This window comes from Palaemon carinicauda, chromosome 19 (genome assembly GCF_036898095.1).
Source record: "Palaemon carinicauda isolate YSFRI2023 chromosome 19, ASM3689809v2, whole genome shotgun sequence".
NCBI classification, from domain to species: Eukaryota; Metazoa; Arthropoda; class Malacostraca; order Decapoda; family Palaemonidae; genus Palaemon; species Palaemon carinicauda.
Genome location: NC_090743.1, coordinates 53,613,725 through 53,628,872, shown reverse-complemented (window position 1 = coordinate 53,628,872; position 15,148 = coordinate 53,613,725). Strand labels below are relative to the sequence as shown.

The 15,148-nt window shown below is 38.7% G+C and overlaps 1 protein-coding gene across 2 annotated transcripts in view; it reads left to right on the top strand.

The window, feature by feature from the left end:
* Syn1 (Syntrophin-like 1) overlaps positions 1 to 15,148 on the top strand; it is a 181,084-nt gene that overhangs the window by 156,660 nt on the left and 9,276 nt on the right. The gene's annotated exons all lie outside the window — the stretch shown is intronic.

Here is a 15,148-nt window from a genome sequence, read left to right as displayed (position 1 = left end):
TGTGTAAATGCGTCTGTTTCTTCGTTATGATCAGAGATAAACGTGAACAAAACATCGTTTTTTTATTGTGCTTTTTGGCCGTTTAGGAAACACATGATATAAAATCGCCTTTATTTTGATAATTCTGGATTTTCAATGATACAACAAAAGCTAGTCTATAGAGTGATGGTTTTGCTATCCACCAGTTGTCTTATATAATAGATATGACAAACTAATAGATATGACAATATTAAAATTTGTCTGTATATTTTGGGTCGTGTTATAACGGGAAATATACGGTGTTTACACCCATCCTGGTTGTTCAAGTTATTAGAACTTTAAAGTATATTAAATGTTTGATTATTTACAAGAATAATATGATATTATGAAAAAATACAGTATAGTACATAGAAAGTATTGGAAATGGGTAGTAAACACATTTGAATAGGCAAGTTGCTGGTTGCCATGGCCTCAATGGAATTATTTCTGTTAGTTGTGTGTTTCGAAATATGTGATTTTCCATTTATACAATGTCATTGATCGACCAAATTCTCGCATAATTCGGGACCCTCTAGTGTATATATATACAGTATATATATATATATATATATATATGTATATATATATATATATACATATATATATATATATATATATATATATGTGTGTGTGTATATATATATATATATATATATATATATATATATATGTATTATATATATATATATATATATATATATATATTATATATTTATATATTTATTATATAATATAATATATATATATATATATATATATATATATATATATATATATATATATATATATATACATATATATATATATATATACATATATATATATACATATATATATATATATGTATATATATATATATGTTTATATATATGTATGTAGTATATATGTATATTTATATATATATAATATATATATAATATATATATATATGTATATATATATATATATATATATATATATATGTATATATATATATATATATATATATATATATATATATATATATATATATATTTTATGAAGAAGATTATGAAATGTTTCTCATTATGTAACCTACATACTGTACTGATACGCGAGAGTAAGATTCGATGATAGGTTTTTAACATATTCCTACTAAACAAGTTTACAGATTGTCCTTAAATCAAGCACGTATTTATAAAGCTTATGGTAATGATACTTAATTATTGGAAAACCATGTTTTGGCTATAACCATCTAGATATTCAAACAACTCAAATTTATTAAATAACAAGATGGAAAACATATTTCTTTGATTATTGAAATAGGCCTAACCATTTAGTTGAATGTGCATTTGTTCCGATGCATTGTAACCACGGACTACTCTCTCAGGAGTTTACTCTTTAGTGTTGAACTTGCGACCAGAAAAGTTTTCCCTGCAACCAGGACTCCTTTCCAGGCGAGAGACATCAAAGCCTCAGGCCGGTAACATGCCCCAGGGTATGTTCCCTGCGCAAAGCGACCCTCCACTGTCTTTGACCCACATTGCACCAAGAAGAAGGCTGTGTCAGGCCTGGTAAGGACAGGGTGAGGTCACCATTCGTACTCTTGTCATTGCCCAGTAAAGACCTATAGTTTTCACTTGCAACTTAAACTGTAACCTGTGTTTGCTTTTTCAACTTATTGTGTGTGCAAAGTGTTTGTGTTGAGATGGATAACACTCGTGTCCAACGTCGTTGTCCGGGTGTGAATGGGAAAGCATGTTCGGCTTTCCTTTCACATTTGGAATTTGATCCCCATTCAGTGTGTACCTTGTGTCGCGGTCGTGCCTGTACTCAGAGCAATACGCGTAGTGAGTGTATCAAGTGGACTGAAACCCAATGGGCTCTTATGGCCACAAAGAAGAAAAAGAAAGCAAAAAAGGAACATTCTTCCTCGAAGAAAGACAGTGGTTCGAGACTTTCGTCGACCTGTTCTTCAGTAATTCCTTCCCTTTCGTCGATGTCACCATCGCTACAACAAATCAACGAGGAAGAAGGGACTACGCCGATTCAACCGGACTTCCCGTTATTATTGGCTCCACCATACCGTCCCCTTCAGTGAGTTCGGCGCTCATATCCCTTCTCGGGAGATTGAAGGAGAAGCTCGACAGGATGAGCGAGTCGACCTCCCCACGTGTCTCACGTGTAGAACAATCAGAGATGGTGGAGAAGGATTGGACTGGATTAGTGATTGGAATTTAGCAGACCTAGAGTATGTTGATGATGCTGTCCTTGTTAGCAGAACACCACAGGATTTGCCATGCTTGCTTACTAGAATGCATGGAAGATCACAAGAGGTTGGGCTGAAGATAAATAGAAGAAAGACAGATGATGAGAACGGAGTATGCAATGGAAGACGAAATATCATTGGAAGGAGAAAGGATTAATGAAGTAGAATCATTCAAGTATTTAGGAACTATGATCTCCAAGGGTCTTTAGAATTAGAGTTTAGTGAAAGATTGAAAAAGCAAATCAGACAATGGCTAGGTTAAGTCAAATTTAGAATTCAAATCGCCTGAATTTACAAATAAAAATCAAACTATATATCAGTTTAGTGAGATCGGTGTTACTCTATGGATGTAAGTCATGGTATGACAGTGAAACAATCTCCAATAGATTTAGTATATTTGAGAACAAAACTCTCAGAATGATATTAAAGTTAAAGGACAGGACAGGATTAGAAATGAAACTATGAGAGATTACTCTAGTACCATATGTGGATGAGATCATGATGAGTGGTAGATAGAAATGGTTTGGGCATGCTCTTTGCACTCCCCAAGAGAGATTAGTTCACCAAATGTTCAGCTGGGTTCCACAAGGGACTAGAAGAGTTGGAAGACTCAGACCTACATGGCTGAGAACTATGAAGCTTGAAGTAGGAGATGATGAATGGAGAAGTATTGAATTAAAAGCTCAAGATTGAGACGACGGGTGAAATCCAAACGAGTCCCTTTGCGTCAATAGGCGTAGTAGGAGATGATATGTAGAGTACAGTATAACTAAACATTGTTGTTCCTATCTAGTACATAATGCTGTACTGTACTAAACTGTAAAACGTGCCGATTTTGTACAGTAACAGTACAGCTGTACTGTGTTTATTTTCGTGCAGACGACTCGACTACGTGCACTTAAGAACTCTCCGCCCACGTAGGCTACAGTACAGGTATGTACACGTATGTACTATTTAATAGAGAAGTATACACACTGTAAATACTGAAACTAGGGGGGGGGGGCATGATGTTCAAGCAAAGGCTTAGCAAAAGTAAGGCAAAATTGAAAGCACTTGGATTAGGAGGCTGCGAGGAAACATGGTACACGCAAGGTGGCTGGGAGAAGAGTGAGGATGAATCAGACGGTGGAGCTGGGACAAGCTGGGCGAAGAGCGGCGTAAAGCATACCCAGTTCAAAGGAGCACGGGCTATTTGAAATCATCACGTAGTGTGAATTCTTATCGCAAGTATGTCAAATTTTATTCAATAGGTATTGCCTTGTTTTTGTCATGTGAAATTGTAGTTGCGAAGGAAGAACTTGCGTAAAACGATGGCCGACTGTATATGGTTACCTTAAAAGCTGACATCTTCTCACCACAAGTTCGAGACCTTATCGGCACTCTCTCACAGTATTTTAGGTTGATTCCTTGGATCTTCTCCTTGGCCCTTCACATCTGCATAGGGAACATAACCCCATGGGGTTATTCTTTTTTTTCATTCTCTCTGTTCTAGGGAATTGAATTCAACTCATGCTTACACTACCACTTTAGCAACTTAGATGTGAGGTTTCCTCTCCTCTTGCTCTCTGTCTCCATCGGCATACACTCCCTCGGGGCTTGTACAAGCAACCTCAGCCCTCCAGCTGTGGGATCCTCCTTTGAAGAGGCTTATACAACCAACCCTTAAGTTGACCTCGGTCTTGTTTGCCAACCATCCGACAATGACGTTCAACATGGCCTGAGTTCGCCCATCAGCCAATTTGCTTCTCTAGGGATAACTCCTTTCTCGTCCTAGAGTTAGGTTTGCCTCGTAGTGGGTAATCCCCTCTTACAAGTTCAGAGTACTGGTCTCTTTTCAACTATGACAGAGACTCTGCAGCTCAGCTACAAGATCATGCACATCATCTCATCCACCTACCTGTTTAATTGTGAGGGTGCTCCTCTCTTTAATCTATGCAAATCTGAGTATCCAGTTGGACTCCCTGACTCAGGCGTTACATCTTTTTAGCAGAACGTGTTTCATCCAGGATTTCCTAACTTCTATAGTCAGTTCTTTCCTATAGAAGTCTCTTAATTTTCGTTCATCAAACTTTTCGGCAAGGAGGAGGAGTATGATCAAACAAGCAGTTAGTCCACAGGACTTCTTGTGCACGTTCGCCCACTAGGACTCATATTTCTGGATTCCAGGACATCCATCATCAAAGAAGTATCTTCAAACATACAGGTATACCATGTCAAGGTGCAGTGCTTCGGTTCCGACAGCACCTCAGGTTTTCACGAGAGTTTTTTCTCTAGTGTCAACCTGGGCCTACAGGATTGTCTTCGTTCTCCGAAGATTTCGGGAGGACTGCTGATCATAACAAACTCGGTGGCTTACCTTTGTCACCACCGAAACAACAACTCGAGTTTACCGCAATCTTGGGGTTGAATAAATCTCAAGAGATATCCCTGCCTCCTTATCAGAGATGGATATTCTCAGACATGTTCATCGTCATCAGCATGCAGAAGTTTCCACAGAACGACAGGGTCCAAGGCAGCAGATGACGGAAGTCTCTTTCTTCTATAAGACGCACTCTCAGCCAACAGTGGTTATGTCTCATGGGTCACCGTTTCACTTTAGTTCATCAAGTCTGCATCAGACTTCCTTGAATCCAACCTCTTCAGGGGCAGCCAGATCCCAGGTGGTTCAGCATGAGGGATCTCCCTTTTCCCTGGTCTCTACAGGACCCAGACAGAAGACATACCTGAGATGGTTAACAAAAGAGAATCTCTATCGAGGAGTCAACCTCCTCGTCCCTTCCCGGGATTTGATACTCCTTTCAGATGCATCAAAGAAAGGGGTGGGCCACATGCTTTACCACTCAGCCTCTGGGCTCTGGTCAGTCCGAATAGTACCGTCATTTTAATCTCCTAAAGATAAGGGAAGCCTTCCTAGCACTACTGCAGATACATCAGCTCCTGGTGGGTCAGTAGGTGGTATTGGCGAATGACAACACCACGGTAGTGGTTCACGTAGAATAAACAGGGTGCTACCTGTTTTTCACAGCACCTCTGTCTTCTAGCATGGTAGGCAAAATGGATAGAAGACAAGTCGGTTTCCCTATCAGCTTGATTCATTCTTGACAAGCAGGAATGTGCTCACAGTCTTCTGAGCAGAGCTTCTCAGGTAGAGGTCCCCGAGCAGTCTTCCGCTTTACGTTTCATCAGCTCTGGATCCCCAAGCTGTACGGCAGGAGGCATTCAGCAACGGCTGGTCAACATCGACGTTTTAGCTGGTTTTTCCCCGCTCTGCTTTAGGAAAAAGGTGCTAAACAAGACAAGATCATCCACGACCTAGCAGTGACCCTGTTGGCTATGCTTGGCATCTGCTGGATGGTTCCAGTACATTCTTCAACTCCCTCCACGACTCTGATCTACTCTTAACAGCCTCTTGTGAATATCTTTCACAAAGCTGTAGCTTCGCTGCAACTTCATGCCTGGAGACTATCCAGCACCTCCTCTCTCATAGAGGCTTTTCTGCAACAAGTTCTGAAGAGGATGTCTGGATACCTGTTTAGATATTTGGCTTCAGTCTTCCAGGGCAAGTGGACAGTCTTTTGTAGTTGGTGTCGTGAAAGGGGTAGCTCTCCCATCAATGCCACTATTCCACCAGTAGCGAAGTTCCTCGTTTACCTTCGGAAGGAAAAGCTCCTCTTGGTCTCGGCGATTAAAAGGCCAACGCTCATCCTGAAGCCTCACCTTCAGATCGAAAGGAATTAATCTTTCCTCTGTGACAGTATCGCCTCTTTTCATACTGAGTTTCAAGCCTACCTGCCCTCAGCCGGAAGGGAGGTCTGCTCCACGGAGCATGGTTCGCTTCCTTCGGTCCCTGAAGGGTGCCCCCTACGATCCAGGATGTCAAGCAGCAGATCTTCACCTTATCTCAATGGCAGATCTCTCACTGGTGTTGGCTTTAGCCAAGGATCAGTGAATCCCACGGGCCTCCTTCGACGTCTCTCATTCACAGCGATGTGCCATGTAATGGGATTCGAGCCATTTGGATGGTGAGTCCTTCATAGCATGACCAGTGATCCAGATCAACGGCTACTATGCCAGAGAGGAACTTGAGGTGCTACCTCAAGAGAACTACAGGAGCTCCCCCCCACCCAGTGTCGGCACTCTTCATCAGCTCGGGAAAGGTCAAGGGAAGGATCGCCAAGAACACGTTCTCGGCTTGGATTCATAAGGTCATGTGCAGAGCATTGGATCCTGATCCTTCTCATAGAGGAGACCTTGAGCTCATAACGTTAAGGGCTCGAGTACGCCTCGAGCGTTTATGAAAACTACTCTGTGAAGCAAGTCTTTTTGGTGGGTGTTTGGTAGCGTCAAATAACTTTCACCGCCTACTTCCTGCAAGACATGACCCACAGGAACATAGAGACGATCTCCATTGACCCTGGGGTTGCTACACAATAAATGGTTTAAACATCTCAGGCTCCTTGATGGACAAGTAGGAGATTGTAGAGGGCAGAGCTTAACCATGGTTAAGTTTAGGATGAATAACTGGCTCTTTCTTTCTTTCTTTCATCTCCCCCTCACTGTGGGGGAACAACACCTAGGGCACTTTGCAAGGCTGGCCTCCACCATCTGTAGATAAAACATTGTCCCTTTTGTAACCTTGTATAGAAAAATATACGTGTTACATCCCCATGCCCCCTAGCTAGGTGGGATTAGGTAACGTTTATGGTTGATTCGAAGAGTCCTACGTTTCTGAGAATTCTTACCTAGACTAGTCACACTGCTAGTCTCACACAATCACACAGATTACTCAGGCTGCAAATCGTGCTTTGCACATTTTTTCTTTAGCAAGGTGTCAGGGTTTCTCCCTGTTACGAATGGGAAAACCCCAGGTAAAATACCAGCCTGTTGGTTCGGACTTCCACCCTCTTAAGGGACAAGTCAATCCCTATAAATAGCGGAAGGGTATGTATTTAGTATCTGAACAAATGACAAATTTGAAAGTAATTTGTATTTTTCCTTACGATACAAACCTGTAGCTATTTATACGAATTGGCCCGCCATCACCTGTCCCCCAATAAATTCTGCCTGCAATAAAGTGTCAAGACAACTCAGGTGTGTGTGTGAGAGCACACATTCGTATAGTTAGGAAAAACACAAATTACTTTCAATTTAGTCAATTTTCATTGGTTCTCTTTTTATCTCTTTCCACTAAACCATTTAACTTATTATTCAACTTTACCCTATCCAGTTTCCAATATAATTCCCCATTCACCCATTCTCAATTCTAAAGCTAAATACCTCTCTCCAGTTTTCAAATTTTTTCCACAAATCCATTAATATTTTATAGCCTAATTGACACAGACACATGATTAGACTTCAGGAATGTTACAATTTGGTCTAAGAACTTGATCAGCTTTCAGGTTCAATCCATAATACCAATATTACATCAGTCCTATTACTACTGAAGGGAAGTTTCGAATCTTACTGACTGAGTTTACCATTAATAGATTATGGCTTTTGAGGCCTAGGAAAAAATTTCTGCTGTGGATATGTTTTATTGGTCACAATTGTATCATAGTGTTGATTTTGTATGAAAAGTAATGGGCCAAGAATACTTCCCTGATTAACACCAGATATCACATTCCTATACCCACTGTGGTGCCCATCAACAACAATTCTTTGTGATCTATTACTTATAAATTCAACAATGATGCTAAGAAATTACCCACCCACTCCCAACTGTTTAAGTTTGAAAACAAGGGCCTCATGATTAACACGGTCAAAGGCACCACTAAAATCCAGGACAATCGTACAAACTTCCTGAACATAATCAAGGTATTTCTGTAGAGCTTTGAAGATTGTAATAAAGGCATCACATGCTCCAAGGCCTTTACAAAAAACAAATTACAAACTAGGGAACAGATGATTACCTTCAGAAAACCTATTAAGACTTTTTGCCAAAAGACATTCAAAAACTTTAGATAATATGAGAGTTATGGAAATTGGGCAGTAATCACTTGGACTTGAGCTACCACAAACACATTTACTTAGTGGAGTAACATTGCCAATTCTCCAACAAGTGCTAAAAGCTCCTCTGCAAAGTAACAGATAACTTTGGAGCTAAGAAATCTGCAGTCTTTATAAAAAAAATAAAGGAAAAACACCATTTGAGTCTACACCTCCATAAGCATCAAGGTTCATCAAGAGAGCTTTAATTTCACAAGATCAAAAAGCTAAACTAGTTAGTTTAGCCTCAGGAAAACAGGAATGAGGAAGTTTGAGTTTCTCATTACTCTGCTTGCCGTCAAACACATCTGCCAAAAGGTTTGCCTTTTCCTTTGGACAGTGAGTGACAGAGTCATCTGGTTTAGGTAAAGGAGGAACTGTTCCCTCTACTCCAAAAAGTGCAGATTTAAGGGTAATCCACCGCTTATGCTCCTAGTAATGATAATAATAATAGAGTAAAGGCATGTTGTATTAGTGGACTAGGCATCTTATAAAAACTTCACAGTATAATTGTAATTTGTGATACTTTTATTACAAATCTACATTTATTTTTTTCATGTAAGAAATGTTAAGGGGTATCTCAGTGTTGTGTACTAAAGATTACCACTTTTTCTCAAGCAATTCCTTGCTGAGATCATTTCAATATTTTTGTGACATGTCATATGTTGCTTTACCAATGATATTAACAGAATATGTCAAGACCAATCTCCTTGGTTTGACAGAGAGACTTTAGTGAAAAAGAGGGAAAAAAGATGTAAAGAAAGAAAGTGGAATCCGTTAAAATCTGAAAGTACATGGATAGAATACAAAACTGCTACATGTCAATATAACTACCTACTAAGAAGGAAAAAAAAAGTGAAGACTATAAGTGAAGCAGCAACAGACATAAATAAGTTATATCATCTCCTAAATGGTGTAATTGGAAATGTAAATGAAAAGAAGCTACCTGATGGATACAGTGACCAGGAACTAGCAAATAATTGTCTAGTATTCTTTAAAAACAAAATTGAAAATATAAACAGGTCATTTGTAAACACTCAACATCAGATTAATGATACACCTGACACACAGACAAAATTAATAAGATTTAACAACATAACACAAGATTCCATCACCAGGATTATCAAGAGAGCCGAAATAATAATGAGAATAGCAAATGCAAGCATTGATGAATGTAAGTTTCCCAAATCTGAGAAAATGGCTATAGTCACACCAGTTATGAAAAATGCTCTGGACTACCAGGAATTAAGCTCATATAGACCTATTTTGAATCTATCCTTTGTTTCAAAAGAGCTTGAATACATGATTCTTGAATGACTAGTCAGTTACTTAGAAGTAATAGAAGCTTTGCCTGACAACCAATCTGTTTACAGAAACCTATACTCTATGGAGACAACCATCTGCTCTGTTGCAAATGATATTCTGGAAATGATGGATGAAAATAAATGTGGTATTTTAATATTACTCGATCTCAGTGCGGCTTTTGATACAGTCGTGCATGAACTGCTACTAAATTATCTTCGGTGCAGCGGTGTTGAAGATCAAGCTTTCGATACCTAGAAGACTACTTGGTTGGTAGAAATTACTGTGTGCAAATTGGAAACTCTTATTCATCATATGAACCTTTAAACAGAGGGGTACCCTGGGTAAGTGTACTTGGCCCAATCTTATTCTGCATATATACTATTGGTCTATCATAAATACTACAAAGGCATAGTTTGAAGTTCAAACTATTTGCAGATGACACACACTTTTATTTTTCCATAAATGGTATAGATAACACTACTTGAAACTCTAAACCAAATCCTTAACCCTTTTACCCCCAAAGGACGTACTGGTACGTTTCACAAAAGCCATCCCTTTACCCCCATGGATGTACCGGTACGTCCTCGCAAAAAGTGCTATAATTTTTTTTTTTTTCATATTTTTGATAATTGTCTGAGAAAATTCAGGCATTTTCCAAGAGAATGAGACCAACCTAACCTCTCTATGACAAAAATTAAGGCTGTTAGAGCAATTTAAAAAAAATATATACTGCAAAATGTGCTGGGAAAAAAATAACCCCCTGGGGGTTAAGGGTTGGAAATTTCCAAATAGCCTGAGGGTAAAAGGGTTAATAGTGTTAGAGAATGTATTATGATTAAACAACTAAAATTAAATAAGAGCAAAACTGAGTTCATGGTGGTGGATAAGAGAAACAGCATAAGAAACTTGGGTGATATTAAAATGAACATAAATAATGACACGGTGCCCATATCTGGTAAAGTTCGTAATCTAGGTGTATTTCTTGACAGTAACTTCTCTCAATGCCCAATCAAATAATGTAGTAAAAACTGCTGGTTATCATTTAAGAAATATTGCTTTTATTAAAAAGTACCTGGGTGAAAATTCTATAAAGGAACTTGTGATACTGTGTTATTACATGATTGACTACTGCAACTCCATCTATTACATAATAAACAGAGGAGCAAGACTAATAAAAGGTGTCCCACCTGGAGAAAGGATCACCCCTATACTTATTGATTTACACTGGCTGCCAATTAAAGTGAGAATTGAATTTAAAATATGACAATAACCCACTAACTTATCAGAACCGGTCGTCCAAAATACTTTAAAAAATTGCTACATATTGCGCAGCCAACAAATTGTGTTGACACGAGAATAGTTACAGATTGTTTCAAAGTATTTGAACCTAGATATATGTCTAATGTAGGCTCCAGAGCCTTTAAATATGCGGCCCCGAGACTATACAATAAGCTTCTACGAGACATCCGGATGATTGAAGGCATTAAGGCTTTCAAGAGGAAGCTGAAGACTTTCTTATTCCATGAGACATATGACAGTGATGATTCAACAGAATGAACAATATGTGATATGAAAAGTTGAATACTTTGAATGAACAAGGTATAACGACAATGGAGGTCCTGCAAAGAGTGGGGTTCAAAGCCCCGAACCTTAATGATGCATTCCTATTGCATGAGGAAGTTCTTACCAGGATCAAAATACATTAAATAAACCCGTTGGTGCCAACCCCTCGTTATATAATTTGGCACTCAAGCTCCAGACCCTATTTTGGGCCATTTTACTTATCCTAGCATAAGAACTGTACCAGATAAATTACTTTATAAAAAAAATTTATCATATAGCTGAATAAATTTTCTTTCCTTTGATGTAAATGTTTAAGTATTTTGTGAATTTTTTATACCCAAATAATAAGAGAAAAATTTGGTAATAAGTGGATGTAAAAAACATCCAATGGCACCAAAAGGAGTAGAAAATCTGACATGATATGTCCTGTGGTGCTCAAAGATTTAACGGACAAACAATTGTGTGTATAATGGAAACCAATTCCTTGGCTTGATAGCTGAATTTAGATTTACCTGGGCCTCTCATTTCACTGATGTAAATGTCATTGATTTTCCTGACATTTCTGTTATATTTGATACAAGGGGCTGAGTGTACTCAAATACAAGAAATTATTTCTGTTCCTACTGCATTGTATTTACCAGCTCTTGTTAGCATGGTACCTTGAACTTTGTCCACTTTGCAGGAATTTAGATAGCCATAAGACCATTTAGATCTTATCTTATGAAGAAAATGTTAATGGATACAGGTACTGTACTTCATTTTCCGTCCTTTTTAGTCTAAACCTGGACAAGATTTAAAGCATTATAAACACACAGATAAGACATTATCATCAGTAAAAGATCGCTGAAGTTTAAGATGTGTGAGACCCCGCAAAATTGTCGATTGTCTTGTTAACTCTCAATTTATTTATCATACATTTTTGTTGGATGTTCTAAAATCTTTTTATCAACCATTTTTATTTCAAAAGAAAAGAAGTACAGTATTACCTTGACATACGACCAAAATGCATTCTAGGATTGAGCTCGTGTGTAAAAATTGCTCTTATCTCGTGTCAAATTTTCCCATATAAAATAACTGAAAAAAATTTTATCTGTTTCCGCCCTCTTAAAAATGCCCAAATAAATTACTGTATATAACAATGGGAAAACATGCTTTTAATTCCTATAATACTCTACATACTGTACATTCACCAAATGATATAAATGATTGCTGGACTATTATATGCAATAAAAGGTTTTATTATGGAGTTCTTACGACAGTCGATAGCAGCCAACAGTGGTGTGTGCAGAGGAGAGAGGGAGGAAGGGAAGGAGAGAGTTGGACAGTACATGTACCATAATTACCCTGTTCCTTAAGCTACATATCATAACACAAACTTAAAATTAACTAAACATGACTTAGCTTACTGAATTTTTAAAAAATTATTCTTATCTGATTTCTTGATTTATTTTTTTTTTAACTGTTCTTCATTTGTCCTAGCTCTTTATGCCTCACTTTCACTAGCTTCAGGCCTTTTAAAAATACCTATCCAAGGAGCTTTGTTTCTGTCTCCCCTTCAAAATGTTACGGAAATGAGTCAGGCAAGTGTTGTTAAAAAAGAGCTAAAACACAACCAGTAGACAATTTGTCAGGGTGTGTCTTTTCCACAAAATCAGAAACATCTTGCCACTTAGCCAACACTTTCTTAATCTCCCTCAAAGAAAGAATTTCCTCTGGTTTCGCTGCCTCCTCGCTACTGAGCTGTTGCAACACTGAATGTCACATCGCCTGGACCTCGATCAACTTCTCAGTCGGGAGCTCTTCTTGCTGCTCCTCGACAAGGTCGTTCACACCTGCCTCATCTACCTCCAGTCCCATGGACTTTCCAAATGGGTTCGGAGTCAGGCGGCATATTGAACTTTTTGAAATCGCTTTCAGCTACAGATTCTGGCCACAATTTCTTCCAAGCTGAATTTAAGGTTTTGTACATTACACCCTGCCATGCTTCATCAATAATTTTTAAACAATTTTCAATATTAAAATGGTCCTTCCAAAATTAACGAAGGGTGAGGTTGGTGTTATCTCTGACTTGAAAACATTTTTTGAACAAATGCTTTGTGTACAACTTCTTAAAAGTTGAAATGACCTATTTGTTCATGGGCTGGAGGAGTTGAGTGGTGTTGTGCGGGAGATAGAGGACCTTAATGAACTTGAAATCATCGAGAATGTTATCTTCAAGACCTGGAGAATATATTTTAATGGCAGGTTTTCCTCGATCAAATACTTTCTTGACTGCCGTACCAAAGGCCAGATTTACTCATTCTGCGAAGAAATGTCTCATAACTCATGCCTCTGAATTTGCTTGCCACATCACTTGAAGCTTTTCTTTCAAGGTCTTGTGACTTTTGAAAGCACATGGGTTTTCAGAGTGATACACCAGGTGTGGCTTGATCTTGCATTCACTGCTGGTATTAGCACACAATGCTAGAGAGTCAATCTGTCTTTCATAGGTTTATGGCTCGGCAGTTTCTTCTCTTCTGCTGTGGTGGATATCATCTGTGCCATCATTTTCCAAAAACCAGTTTCATCGCAGTTGAAGACTAATTGGGGATGTAACCTTCCGCAGCAGCAAATGAGGCAAAACGTTCAACGAATTCTCCTCGGCTTTCACATCCGAACTCACAGCTTGCCCACAACCGAGTGGATCCCAGTTTTGTTTTTAAAGTTAACATACCAGCCACAACTAGCTTTGAACATCTCCACTGGTGTTGATGTCTCCCCACTCTCAGCTACTTCCCTTTGTTTCAAATCTTTGTAGATTGCGTTAGCTTTCTCACAGATGATTATCTCAGTCATGCTATCTCCTGCCAGCTGCTTTTCTTTAATCCACAACAACAGAAGCCTCTCTATCTTGTCATTTATATCAGTCCATAACTTAGACATGATAGGGCCTTTGGAAGGCTTTGAGCTCTTGATATCATCCTTCTGTATGAGGATGGTACATATAGTTGATGTACTCCTATCGTAATGTCAGACCAACTCACTCACATGGACACCACGCTCATGTTTTTCGATAATTTCTTGCTTCACCTCTATCACCGTCATGTGCTTTTTCTCCTCACTGCCAATGTTTCTACTCACTTTTTTGGGACCCATCACTTATTAGGATAATTTTCTACAAATATACATTAAAATCACGTAAATAACGCAAACAACAAGGGCAATGCTCGGATATGTAGGTACAGGAGGTTGGCCAAGGCACCATCCACCCGTTGAGATACTACCGCTAGAGATTTACGGGGTCCTTTGGCTGGCCAGACAGTACTACATTGGATCCTTCTCTCTGGGTACGACTCATTTTCCTCTTGCCTACACTTACACCGAATAGTCTGGCCTATTTTTTACATATTCTCCTTTGTCCTCATACACCTGACAACACTGATATTACCAACAATTCTTCTTCACTCAAGGGGTCAACTACTGCATTATAATTGTTCATTGGCTACTTTACTCTTGGTAAGGGTAGAAGAGAGACTTTAGCTATGGTAAGCAGCTCTTCTAGGAGAAGGACACTCCAAAATCAAACCACTGTGTTCTAGTCTTGGGTAGTGCCATAGCCTCTGTACCGTGGTCTTCCACTTGTCTTGAGGTTGAGTTCTCTTGCTTGAGGGTGCACTCAGGCACACTTTCCTATCTTATTTCTCTTCCTTTTGTTTTTTTTAAAGTTTTATAGTCTATGTATGAAAGATTTATTTTATTGTTGCTACTGTTCACAAGATATTTTTTTTTATTAATTAACTCTCGTAGTTTATTTCCTTTCCTCACTTGGCTGTTTTCCATGTTGGAGCTCCTAGGCTTATAGCATCCTGCTTTTCCAATTAGGGTTGTAGCTTAGCAAGTAATAATAGTAGTGATAATGCGAACAGCAGTTGGAGATTACACAAAATGAACTAATGATGCAGGCTTCAATAGCTTCCAAGGGCTCGGTCACCTAGTGTTAGCATCTGTAAACGTGATCATATCTCGATGCAAAAATTTGCTCAGGGGTGTGCTCGTATGTTGAGGCATTCG